This window comes from Lutra lutra, chromosome 1 (assembly GCF_902655055.1).
Source record: "Lutra lutra chromosome 1, mLutLut1.2, whole genome shotgun sequence".
NCBI lineage: Eukaryota > Metazoa > Chordata > Mammalia > Carnivora > Mustelidae > Lutra > Lutra lutra.
This window is the reverse complement of record NC_062278.1, coordinates 175,943,677-175,957,088: the sequence shown is the minus strand read 5'-3', so window position 1 is coordinate 175,957,088 and position 13,412 is coordinate 175,943,677. Positions and strand designations below refer to the sequence as shown.

At 38.2% G+C, this 13,412-nt stretch overlaps 1 protein-coding gene across 1 annotated transcript in view; it reads left to right on the top strand.

The window, feature by feature from the left end:
• The window catches only part of ARL8B (ADP ribosylation factor like GTPase 8B), a 51,728-nt gene that overhangs the window by 631 nt on the left and 37,685 nt on the right, over positions 1-13,412 (top strand).

The window sequence follows — 13,412 nt, the reverse complement described above, 5'->3', positions numbered from 1 at the left end:
GGGTTTCCTTCGGGTTTGGTCTGTGGGGGCACCTGCAGGGTTAACGCCTGTCAGTTCCCCGAAGGGTGGGATTTGGCAAGCTGTCCGTCGGTCCCGTGAGGACGCGTGAGACTCCAGAGCGTCCCTCAAGTAGCCACTCCGGACTGAGAGCCCCATCGTGAGGAAAGCAGGAGACCCGTGTGGGCTCCTTCCCGAATTCCGTGGGCAGTATGTTCCCTGTAATTTAGTGACTAGGTTTCAGTCGTTCCCCTGTGGGGGGCGGGGAATCAAGTTTATTGCTGCTGGTCTCGCTGGTAGAAACTGGGGAGAAACCCTTCCAGCCAGTCCAGTTCGCTGTAGCCCGCAGCATTTATTTAGCCAGGCAGTTAGGGGTTTCTGCTTTTTCAGAGCCAGTAGTCGGAAAAGATGGATCTGTAGTCACTCAGCTTCCTTGAAAAAGGAAGGGTTGATCTTTTATGAGGGTGATTCTTCCTTGAAAGGGAGGGTGGGCAAGAGACTGGGCAGGAACATAGTCTGTTCCAGGCCCAGGAAATGGGTGTCTAGCGGGGAAATTGTCCTGGGAACCTGTATACAATGTGGTGTTTATTCAGCAATGATTGAGTGGAAGGATGATTATTAAATTTTGCTTGGGTGGTTAGCTGGGGAAGGAATAAGAGAGGAAAAGATTCTCTTCAATCTTAATTTAGAGGCGGGGAGTTGATGTGACTCACTGTTAGCTGATAGGTGCTTGTACTTGTCAGGGATAAGCTTTAGAACTATTCTAAGAGAGATGGCAGCAGTTCTTCCATCTTTTAGGTAATGGTTGGAATCCTTATTTACTAGACTAGTTGCCCAACTGGTTTGGTTACAGGAATGATTCAAACATAGCTCCTTTGTGGGAGAAAATAGGTAACGTGTGACTCTTAGTCCTGCAGTAATGGAGCAGCAGAGTGAGTAAGACTTGAAGCAAAAGATTAGCAGAGATCCAGACTTCCTTTGAGGAACATTGCATATAAGTATAAAAGAAAATTTATCTACTTGTTTGGCTCCTTTTGTGATATGTTTTTGTTTGTTTTTGGCTCGAGATAACTATCTTTGCAACAGGTTGAGTGGAAAGTATATGATAGCACTAAAACTAATTTAAAAAATTTTAGCTAAATACCCATACTAGAGCTTTTATTTATTTTAAATATTTATTTGAGAGCATGTGAGAAAGAGCGAGCTTAAGCAGGGGGTAGAGGTAGAGGTAAGGGGAGAGGGAGAAGCAGACTCTGGATGGGCAGGGAGCCTGATGCAGGACTCAACCCCAAGACCCTTGGATCATGACCTGAGCCTAAGGCAGATGCTTAACTGTCTGAGCCACCCAGGTGCCCCTGTACTAGAGTTTTTATACCATACAGAAAAGATAAGATCTCAGTTAATTGTAAATTTTCTGGTTTTCCCTTCAGATAAGTATTGAAGTCTCCTGGGGCGCCTGGGTGGCTCAGTGGGTTAAAGCCTCTGCCTTCGGCTCAGGTCATGATCCCGGGGTCCTGGGATTGAGCCCCACATCGGGCTCTCTGCTCAGCGGGGAGCCTGCTTCCTCCTCTCTCTCTGCCTGCCTCTCTGCCTGCTTGTGCTCTGTCAAATAAATAAATAAAATCTTAAAAAAAAAAAAAGAATTGGAGTCTCCTTAGAACCCTATCCTTTTGACGACACTCAATTAATATACAGTGTACATGTAGGTGTATTACTACAATTAATTGTTGTATTTGTTGCAGAGTAGTTATGCTTGGGAAACCTGAAAAAGTTCAGTAAATCTTTGAAGAGCTTGTAAAGACATAAGCCTGAAAATCATGCTTACTGTATTTTTCATAGATGGTGTAGCTTAAATGTGAACAAGAACTTTCAAGTCAAGGAACTGTGGGTTTGCATTCTGGCTCTGCCACTTAGCAGCTTTGTATCCTCTTTCAGTCCTTGCTTTCTCATCTATTAAATAGAGATGATAATAGGTTTGTTAAAGAGTTGTTCTGGGGAGTAAATGAAATGATGGATGTTAAGTGACTGGCACCATGCTCCCTATAGAAGGGACTAGGTAAGTGGTGCTGTTATTTGTAGCAGATACACTTCTTTAATGCAGACGCAGTGTTTTGAACAATATTCAGAAGGTCATTAGCTGGGGTCATTTCCTTCCTTGAAACTGATTTATCTAAATGTGGCTTCCAGTAGTGGATTTGTGGATTGTAGCAAACAATCACATCATGCACACCCCCCCATTAAAAAATACTGTATTAGATTATTTTAACAGCAGAGCTTCTGGAAACCTTTTGACTTCAAAGTGAACTAACTGGTGATTCCATTATTTTTTTTTAATTAAACAGTTCATTTTGAATTACGATGTGGGTAGGTTTGGGTTAGAAAAAAATCTGGACTGTAGTTGGTTGTAGCATTTAAGATGCTGAAAAAAAAGAGAGACCTCCGTAAATTTCATACCTTTTTTTAAAAAGTATTTTATTTCTTTATTTGACAGGCAGAGATCACAAGTAGGTAGAGAGGCAGGCAGAGAGAGAGGAGGAAGCAGGCTCCCTGCTGAGCAGAGCCCGATGTGGGGGGCTCGATGATCCCAGGATACTGGGATCGAGACCTGAGCCGAAGGCAGAGGCTTTAACCCACTGAACCACCCAGGTGCCCCAATTTCATACCTTTAAAAAAAAAAAAAACAACAAAAAAACTCAGACTCTAACTTAAATCTGTGATTATTAAGAATATATTGAGGACAAGGAAAAGGTTAGTAATTTTTACAGACTTTTAGATAAAAACAATATTTCCAAAATAGTAAATTTAGCCTTATATTTGAAAAAATTAACTGAACTATTCTTTGTATTTTGTGTAAAATATTTGATTTGTAGACTCAAACACCAATGGTTTGAGTACTTTGTGTCACTTTAGAAAGTAGCTTGCCCAGTATGAAAAGCCTCGTGAATGCCAGTTTTCTTTTGGTAAAAGTTGACTTTTTGCATAAAATGCAGCTTTCTTTATCTTCTGCTTTAAAAGTTAAGAAAAATTTCAGAAATGTCATTTAACTCACTCAAAAGGTTTGTGAAGCTTTATTATTTTGTATGGTTTGGCTCATTCTGAAATTAGGCATTTTATTAACAGAGAGGTTCATTCCTAAAATTCATATTCTTGTTGTTTCAAAAATGGAATGATGCTTGATTTTATCTAATATTTTTACATAGACACCCTGAACATACAGAGAGTTGTCTTTGTTTTGAACATTAAAAAACTCTAGTCTTTAATTTTGTCATTAACGTTAGGGAATGAACTATTATTGCTTATTGCTAAGTATTATGGCAGTTATTGTGTAATAAATCATGTGTCCTATATGTGTAATGTATGTTGAGTAATCTTTAGCAGAGACTCTTACATGGGTTATAGGAATTACTAAGAAATGTTTAATAGGATTTACCAAAGTGTTATAGGCCAACTTTTATAGATATAGTGTGTTTTAGAAATGAATAGTATAAAAGTTTACATTTTTTGAAGTATTGATACAAAATTGGTTAATCCAAGGAAAAGTTTATTACTGCTGAGAATTAGGAAAAGGAAATATTTGGAACAGTTGTAGAAATTTGAACCTAGAATCTTTTTTTTTTTTTAAGATTATTTTAGAGAGAGGGAGGGAGAGCACAGGCTCTTTAGTGTGTGCGCGGGGGAGGGGCAAAGGAAGAGAATTTAAAATTTTATTTGACAGAGAGAGAGAGAGAGAGAGAGATCACAAGTAGGCAGAGAGGCAGGCAGAGAGAGAGAGGGGAGGAAGCAGGCTCCCTGCTGAGCAGAGAGCCCGATGCGGGGCTCGATCCCAGGACCTGGGATCATGACCTGAGCTGAAGGCAGAGGCCTTAACCCACTGAACCACCCAGGCACCCCAAAGGAAGAGAATTTAAAACTGACTCCCTGCTGAGCGTGAAGCTCCCCTGGGGCTGGGTCCCAGGACCCTGAGATTATGACTTTAGGCAAAACCAAGAGTCACATGCTCAACCGATTGAGCCACCTAGGAACCCCAGAATCAGTTTTTCAGAGTTTGTAGAAACTTTAATTAAAGTGGTCTAATTTTACTCCCTTTTAATAGGTGTAGCTGGAGAATCCCAAAAAGTAAGTGAAATTTGTAAGACAGCTAACTAGTAGCAGAGATAAAATTAGAACCTAGGGGCTAGTTCACTTTCTAATTTTCTGGTCTACCTCTGTGAAGTCTAGCTGAGATTAGGATCATAGAGCTGTGGATTAGAAGATTTTAGTCTTTTAAAAAAACTTTAAAAAATATGTTTGTTCATAAATATACTCTTGTTATGAATCTAGATAACATTTTAAACCCAGGCATCTTAAGCATGTTGATTAACATTTGACGACTATTTGTGTGTGTGTTTCTGTGTGTGTGTTTCTGTGTGTGTATCTTTCTATGTATATATGAGGACATGAATTAAGGGGAAAGAATGATTACATAAAGTATAAAGATGTATATATAAATTATATTATGTTTGGACATTTAAATAACTGGCTAACAGGCATTGTTGAGTTGCTGAGTTATGTTTATTTTCTTTAAAAAGCAGAAATAATTCTGGGTTTGATCAGAATGTTTATTACTTAATTACTCTGGAGTAAGAATGGGGAAAATAGTTTTTAAAGAAACTGTAATGTGTCTCAAGTCTACAGGTTAGTACATTTGTAATTTTATTGTAGAAACTAACCTTCCAGTGAGGTGGTCTTCAAATGCACGTTTGGAATTATAGCACATGAGGCATCCTGCCAAGGAGCCTCTCTTCCAAGTTCTTTACCCTCTTCCCTATTCCCATTATTTTTTCCATGCAGACCCAGAATATCAAAAGTCAAATGTTCTCATTAAGAAGTTGTTATAGTGCAATAATCCATTTTATATTACTGACTTAGCTACTCACAACTTAAAGCTCTTTTTAACCTTCTCAAAGATAAAGTGGATTATCACTGAACATGGATACAAAATGCATTGCTCCTATAAAAACTAGTTACTTAAATATTATTTTTAGATTTTTTTTCTGATTATCAAAATAAGACAGGGTCATTAGTAGAAATTTGAAAAGGATAGTATAAAGTAGAGGAAACTTTCTTTTTAAAAAGATTTTATTTATTTGACAGAGAGAGACACAGTGAGAGAGGGAACACAAGCAGGGGGAGTGAGAGAGGGAGAAGCAGGCTTCCTGCCAAGCAGGGAGCTGGATGCGGGGCTCATCCCAGGATCAGGGGATCATGCCCTGAGCTGAAGGTAGATGTTTAATGACTGAGCCACCCAGGCATCCCTAAAGTAGAAGAAACCTATCTTCACCATCCAGTGTTACCTATTGTCAATATTTCAGAGTGTTTCCTTTTTTGTCTTTATTATTATTTAAAAAAAATTTTTTATTTATATATTTATTTTGAGAGAGAGCAGGAGTGGCGGGGGGGGGGGGGGGGGGGGAGAAGCAGAGGCCAAGGGAGAAGCATACAGGAGGCTCAAGCCCAGGATCCTGATATCATGAGCTGAGCCAAAGGCAGACACTTAACCAACTGAGCCACCCAGGCGCCGCCCCTATCTATCTATCTATCTATCTATTTATTTATTCATTCATTCATTCATTCTTTTTTAATGGATATATCCAAACACCTTTTTAAAAGTTTTGAGATGATACCTAGTTTGTTTTAATTATGGTGTATATATTTTTCTGTGTGTAAAACCATTTTAATGCCTTTATAATTTATTGTTATGGCATATCTTGTGGCTGTACCATAATATATTTTTTTTATTATTTTTAAATTTTTTTTATAAGGCACTTTTTTTTTTTAAAGATTTTATTTATTTGACAGACAGAGATCACAAGTAGGCAGAGAGGCAGGCAGAGAGAGAGGAGGAAGCAGGCTCCCTGCTGAGCAGAGAGCCCGATGTGGGACTCGATCCCAGGACCCTGAGATCACGACCTGAGCCGAAGGCAGAGGCTTTAACCCACTGAGCCACCCAGGCGCCCCTGTACCATAATATATTTGATCATTTCCTCATTATTGGACATTTGAGTAACTTTGAGTTTTGCTATTTTACATCAGTGTGTTCTGTATTTCCTAAGGATGAGTTCCAGAGTTACATCACTAGGTCAGAAGATAGGAACAGCCAAACTGCTTTTCAGAAAGTAAAGTATGCACTTTTACCTGAGAATGTCCTCTTAACAGACTTCATATATAAGGTTGGACGTCAGCTAAGCACTTGCCCCTTGTTATTTTTTTTTTATTTTTTATTTTTTATTTATTTATTTTTTTTGACAGAGAGATCACAAGCAGGCAGAGAGGCAGGCAGAGAGAGAGGAGGAAACAGGCTCCCCGAGAGAGCAGAGAGCCCGATGCGGGGCTCGATCCCAGGACTCCGAGATCATGACCTGAGCCGAAGGCAGCGGCCCAACCCACTGAGCCACCCAGGCGCCCCCTTTTTTTAAAGATTTTATTTATTTATTTGACAGAGAGATCACAAGCAGGCAGAGAGGCAGACAGAGAGAGAGGAGGAAGCAGGCTCCCCGCTGAGCAGAGAGCCCAATGCGGGGCTCGATCCCAGGACTCTGAGATCATGACCTGAGCCGAAGGCAGCGGCTTAACCCACTGAGCCACCCAGGCGCCCCTTCCCCTTGTTATTTTTAGGGCAAAACATACTTAGTTTTGTTAATAAGTAAACCAACAGTATTTTTAAACTGTTCTATTAGGTAATTGCTCTGCCTCTGTTTAATGTTTAAAGACATATCTATGTTTCAGCAACTACTAAGACTGGGACTATAGAGAACATTTCTTAATTCTCTTTTTTATTGGATTTGCAGGCAAGTCATATAAATGCAGCTTATCCTCTTTAGCTCTCTGGATCTGATTTGTTTTAAACTTAATGGTGGATTGCATTAAGATTTGTATTCCAGGAATCTGGCATATTTCCATGCAGTCCTTACCTAATCTTGTCCTTTTATAGTGTGATGCTACTTTTCTTCCAGGGGTGGGGGTAGTGTATTAGAAAATGTTCTTTTCTATATCAGAATCTCAGAAAGTTTGCCAAGTAAGGATGCTTGGATAGCTCAGTTGGTTAAACATCTGACTTTTGATTTTGACTCAGGTCATGATCTCAGGGTCATGAGATCCAGTCCTTATTGGCTCTATCCCGGGTTTGGAGCCTGTTTAAGATTTTCTCTCTCTCCCCCTCTCTGCCCTTCCATTCTACCACCTGTCTCTCTTTAAAAAAAAAAAAAGAATGTTTGCCAGGTAGACCATTTTTGAGGCTATAGCATATGAATTTTTAAATTAATAACTTGAATATCATTTATAATTATAAAAGTTGATTCTTGTCTTTTGTGCTCATATAGGAAAGAACTAAGAAAAAATTATTAACCTATTTGCTGAATGTTCACAATTAAATGATAATTTAAGGCATTTAGTTTTTCTGGGATGTGACAAACCAAAATTGGAATCTCTAATGGGATAATTTGAGTTAATTTCTTTCTTCAAAGTCAAAACCACAAGGCTTACATTCTTTTGTGCTATTTTTTTTTTTTAAAGGTTACACTGTTTCTTAAATTAGACATTGGGTCTTGTATTTGGATCTGATTTCAGTTTGTCTAGTTTCATACAGTAGAATAATATTCTTATTTCATATTCCAAAAGGAAAGTTCTTTTATATTTAAAAAAATCACAGCTTTAGGGTTCATTTTAAAATCATCTTTAAGAATACTGTATTTTGTAAAAAAAAAAAAAAAATACTGTATTTTTAGGGCGCCTGGGTGGCTCAGTGGGTTAAGCCGCTGCCTTCGGCTCAGGTCATGATCTCAGGGTCCTGGGATCGAGGCCCGCATGGGGCTCTCTGCTCAGCAGGGAGCCTGCTTTCCTCTCTCTCTCTCTCTCTCTCTCTGCCTGCCTCTCTGTCTACTTGTGATCTCTCTCTGTCAAATAAATAAATAAAATCTTTAAAAAAAAAAAAGAATACTGTATTTTTAAAAAAATTGTAATACTGACAAAATAATTTTAGGTTTCAGGTATCTAAGTAGTGACATTTCTACTTGAAAATTGAAGCTTTTCCATCTAAGCTGAGTTAGAAAAAGAATCATTTGTTATTTAAAAAAAAAAAAACTTGGATGATGATTGGCAAAATGATCCTAAAAATGTCTTTTTACAAATTTACTTGATAATAATTACTTTAGCTCTATCTAAGTAGTATTACTCTAAGAATATATTTTGAGCCTAAATTTGTTGGCATATGAACATGGTATGAATGAGTTTATTTGGAATATGTTTAAGTGGCTGCATGAGGTAAATGGCATAGAGGTTAGGAACTGAGAGCCAGACTATTGAGGTTCAAGTCTTGACTCTTCTTCTTTGACTTGTCTTATTTTTGGCAAGTTTTTAACTCCTTAGTGTCTGTTTCCTTACATGTAAAATGGGAATAATAGTACTTTCTACCTCAAAGAGTTGTTTTGAGTTAATACTGGTAAAACATTCTGAACAGTGTTCAAAACAAGGCAAGTAATACGGAAGTGCTTCATAAATGTTAGCTGCTAGATCGATTACTGTAGTGTGCTCTTCTTGAGGGCAAGGTTTTTTGTTGCTTTGTTCACTGATATATTCCAGTACCCTGAAACAGTGCCTGACACATACTAGGTGTGCAAATATATTTTCGAATAGACTTATTTTCATAATATAACATTAAGAAAAATGTCTTTATGATCCCACATATCCATTTTCATGTTTCAGTATGCAAAGCGTACATAATGTTAAGAGTGAGAGTTAAGAACGTCGCTTCACAGTAAAAGGTAGAAAGGTAGACTGATCCCTCCAAAAAGAAAAGAGTGGCCCTTGGCAGCACTACCTGCCCTCTAGAATTCAGGTGACCTGTACAAGTGTGTGCTTAGATTGTAATTTTAAATTTGGATAAGACCCAAATTTTGGTGTCCATTTTCCTGTTTGTTTTAGTTTTTAAACCAAGATTTAAGATTAGAGTAGGTTTAATCATTGTTGACAGCCATAAATTTGCAAGCCCCCACAGGCTGTATACTGTGTTTGTAGTAGCCCATCCTCTCTGAGATGAGGAGTGGGCTCTTGAGACTGTATGCAGGCTAGACCAGAAAGAGCTTTTGTCAGAGTTTCCTCTGTGAAGGTGGGCTAAGGTCTGGTTTAGACATTGATTGCTAGACCTACTTTTTCTTGACAGCACGTTTTTCTATGGAGAAAGTTTGAATACAAGTATATGGACTTCATTATTTTTAAATAGTTCTTATCAGAGGAAAAACTAGGAAATGGAAGAAACCCAGTTTTTCTGCCTCCAAAATCTAGCTGTTTTCACTCTTGGCTTTTGGTTTCTTTATTTTGATCTTACTATTTTCTTCATTCAGTGGCTGAATTTAAAAACTTAAAACATTTGTTTCTTAGAAAGAGTAAGCATAATCCATATTGTTTTAAAAAAGAGTATATCTTCCCTGCCTGCCTCCCTGCCTACTTGTGATCTCAGTCGAATAAAAAAAAATAGATATTCAAACAAAAAATCATTTTTAATACCATTTGGATTTAATGACTATTAATATTAAGTTGTATATCCTTCCCATTTTCTCTCTGTCGTTTTAAATATACAAAAATATATGCTTTTTTTTTGTTAGTGAGATATAATTAACGTATGATACTAATTTTAGGTGTATACCATAATGACTGCATATTTGTATATATTGCAAAATGATCATCACAGTCTAATTAACATCCATCACCATGCATAGTTATAATTTTTTTAATCTCGTGATGAGAACTATTAAGATTTACTTCTTAGCAACTTTGAAATACACAGTATAGTATTATTAACTAAAGTCACCGTGCTGTACATTACCTCTTATTTATTTTGTAATTGGAAGTTGTACCTTTTGGTACCCTTTACCTATTTCTTCTGCCACCATCCTGTACGTCCTGCCTCTGGCAGCTATCCATCTGTTCTCTGAGTACTACTACTTCTTTTTTTTTTTTTTTTTTTTTTTAAAGATTTCACATGTAAGTGTTTTTCTCTCTCTGACTTTTTTTTTACTTAGCATAATGTACAGTATATGCAGTCATGACAGGATCATGTTGTACCTTCTGAGTGACTTCATGTAGTCTGACTTATCTACTTTGATGGCTAAAAGGCAACTCAAGTTCAGTAAGTTCAAGATGGAACTTTTATTTACTTTTTAAATTTTATTTATTAAGATTTTATTCATCTGAGAGAGAGAGTGAGCATGAGCCGGGAGCAGGGAGGAGCAGAGAAGGAGACTCTCTGCTGCGGATATGGGGCTTCAATCCCAGGACCCTGGGATTGTGACCCAAGCTGAAGGCAGATGCTTAACCTACTGAGCCATCCAGGAGCCCCAAGATGGAACTTTTGATCCCCTTCTTCTCAATCCAGGGAACCAACCTCTATCCTTTTCCAAAAAAAGTTAAATGAAATGGATGTTAATAGGCTTTAATTAATCAGCATATGTATATTTTGGTTGCAGGCATTATTTTCCATTACTGAGTGATTAAAATGTTTGTGCCCAAAACTTTGTTTTTGTAATTTTCTTCAGCGTATCTGAATGTGGGCCAGTTTGACCAGTTTTAACCTTTACATACTTCTTTCATCCTGTCTCTTGCATGTATCTTCCCAAGTTAGGATTGATCATACCACCTCCCCTGTAATTTTCACCGTACTTGCTACCTTAAGAAATTCGCTTGTTTATTACCTTTGTCTTTATTATGAATGTAAGTTCCATAGGGGCAGAGCTTTGTCCTTTTTTCAATACCGTATTTTAGTGCAAAGCACTATGCCCTGCATGTAATAAATTCTGTAAATAATGAGTGAATGAATGAATATAACAACAAAGTGTATTTATGTATACTTAAACTGTGTACAAGCTTTTGTGATAGATGGTTCATAAATGTACCAGACAAGGTTGTTTGTGGTAGAATATGTGCTTCATATTAGCCATGTATGTATAGGATACAAATACTAAGTGCCTTAAGATGGAACAAAATGCTACCCTCACTTGACTAAGTAAGACCTTGCAGGTATTTTAGAAAGGCGGTTTAGTGGGATCTTGGTGGGAATGGCCACTAAAGTGAACTACTTTTTTTTTTTTTTTAAGATTTTATTTATTTGAGAGAGAAAGAGAAAGCACAAAGGGAAAGTGAGAGGGAGAAACAGACTCCCAGCTGAGCAAAGACCCTATGAGCTTGATCCCAGGAACCTTAGATCATGACCCGAGCCAAAGGCAGACGGCTTAACCAACTGAGCCACCCAGGTGCCCTTAAGTGAACTTTGAGAGTAGAGTGGTTTTCATTTATTCAGTGAGTATTTGATATAGTGTTCTAGGTGGCATAGATATAGTGAGGAACAAAACAGACATGGTTCCTTCCCTAGTGCAGCTTCCAGTATTATGGAGGGAAGAAAAGATGTTCAAGAAGGAACAGTGGGAGTAGGAAGGACACAATTGAGGGAAAGAAATTTGTTGTATTACATGTAACTTGCATGAGGGAGAAAACAAAAGACTGCAAAAGTAAATCAGTATGCATGGGGAGCCATTGAAGATTTTTGTTTGAGGGAATGAAGTAAGACCTGTTTTTCAGAGGATGAATTTAGTTATCAATAAAGAGACCAGTGAAAAGGAGCTTGGTCACAAGGCTATTACAAAGATCTGATTGAGAGATACTAAGTTAAGGAGTAAGGAAAAGATAGCTTTATTATGGAAGTAGAATGGGTGCAATTAAAAATTTTTTTTTAAGATTTTATTTATTTTGTTTGATAGAGGGAGACACAGCGAGAGAGGGAGCACAAGCAGTGGGAGTGGGAGAGGGAGAAGCAAGCTTCCCACCGAGCCAGGAGCCCAATGCAGGGCTTCATCCCTCTACCCTGGGACTGTGACCTGAGCCCAAGGCAGACACTTAACTACTGAGCCACCCAGGGGCTGCCAGTGGGTGCAGTTTAGTGGTTGAACCAGATGTGTAGGGCAAAGGGGGATTTGTTGTCAGAGACTTTTTTAAGGAGTTCAGTGAATGTTGGGAAATATGGTTGTTTGATCAAGTAGTGAATATGGGGTAGAGGAGGGGGAATGAGTTTAGAAGAGATAGGTATGAGTTGAGTGATTATGATTATATGATTATGATATAAAGGGAATTTATATATGGGAAGTGCATTCATGCTATTATTTTTAGATATGGTGGGACTAAAACTGAGAATTAACATTTCAATTTGTATCTTTATCTTAGTAGTAGGAAATTTAGGAAGTAGTTGAGTTTCTCTTCAAAATAATCTTGTAGAATACTTTCTCCTGTGATTTGTGTCAGTTATCCTATCCTGCTGATGACTACTTTGCAAATGTTACAAAATGTTCTCCACTCCTCCAGAACTGCATTTGTTTATGGTGTCTGTGTACCTGAGTCTCTGCCCAGATTGCAGGCTGTCCAGAAGAGGGCCTAATCCACAGGCCCTCCAAGCAGCTGAATGAAGGCTGTATATTCAAAGTGGCTCAGGCTCTTGTAGGCTTGGAAGCCTTTACTATTTAATTTGGAGGGGAATGTTTCTATCCCTGGAAAATGTCTGGCTTAGTTTTGCGTATTGTCTTTCTACTGAAGAGAAAAGTTGGTATGTGTAATTTGTTGTGCTTTAAACATAAAGGATATCTGATCTCTTGGGATTTAAGTTGTGATTTTTTTTTAGGTACTGGGTAAACACGTGGATAGTATTAGAGTATTTTTCTCTCTTACTGGTTTCCATTACTGATTATTTTACTGTGTGATTGGAAAGAAATTGTGATCCCCAATCTCCTTATCCCACTTAGGTTTGATATTTGCTAAGAGATTCATTTAGGAGCAGAGGGAAAGGGACAGGCTGACTCCATGCCAAGTGCGTAGTCTGACATGGGCCTTGATCTCACAACACTGAGATCATAACCCAAGCTGAAATTAGCAGTCAGATGCTTAACCAACTGAACCATCCAGGAGCCTCTGTACTATGTTATACTTAAGGATAGTTATTATAATGTTGCTATACATCCTACTATTTCTTTTTTTTTTTTAAGATTTATTTATTCATTTGTCAGACAGAGTTCACAAGTAGGCAGAGAGGCAGGCAGAGAGAGAGCGGGAAGCAGGCTCCCCACTGAGTAGAGAGCCCAATGTGGGGCTCCATCCCAGGACTCTGAGACAATGACCTGAGCTGAAGGCAGAGACTTTAACCCACTAAGCCACCCAGGTGACCCCATCCTACTATTTCTTAGTCATCCTTTTCTACTATCTCCAACACACAACGGGTGTTCAATGAAAATCTTTTCATTTATTTTTTTTAGTGGAACAGTTAACTATTTTATGAAGTGCATTCATACACAAAGCATTATATGATTCTTTTAGCCCCCTTGTTAAGTAGATACTCACTGGCT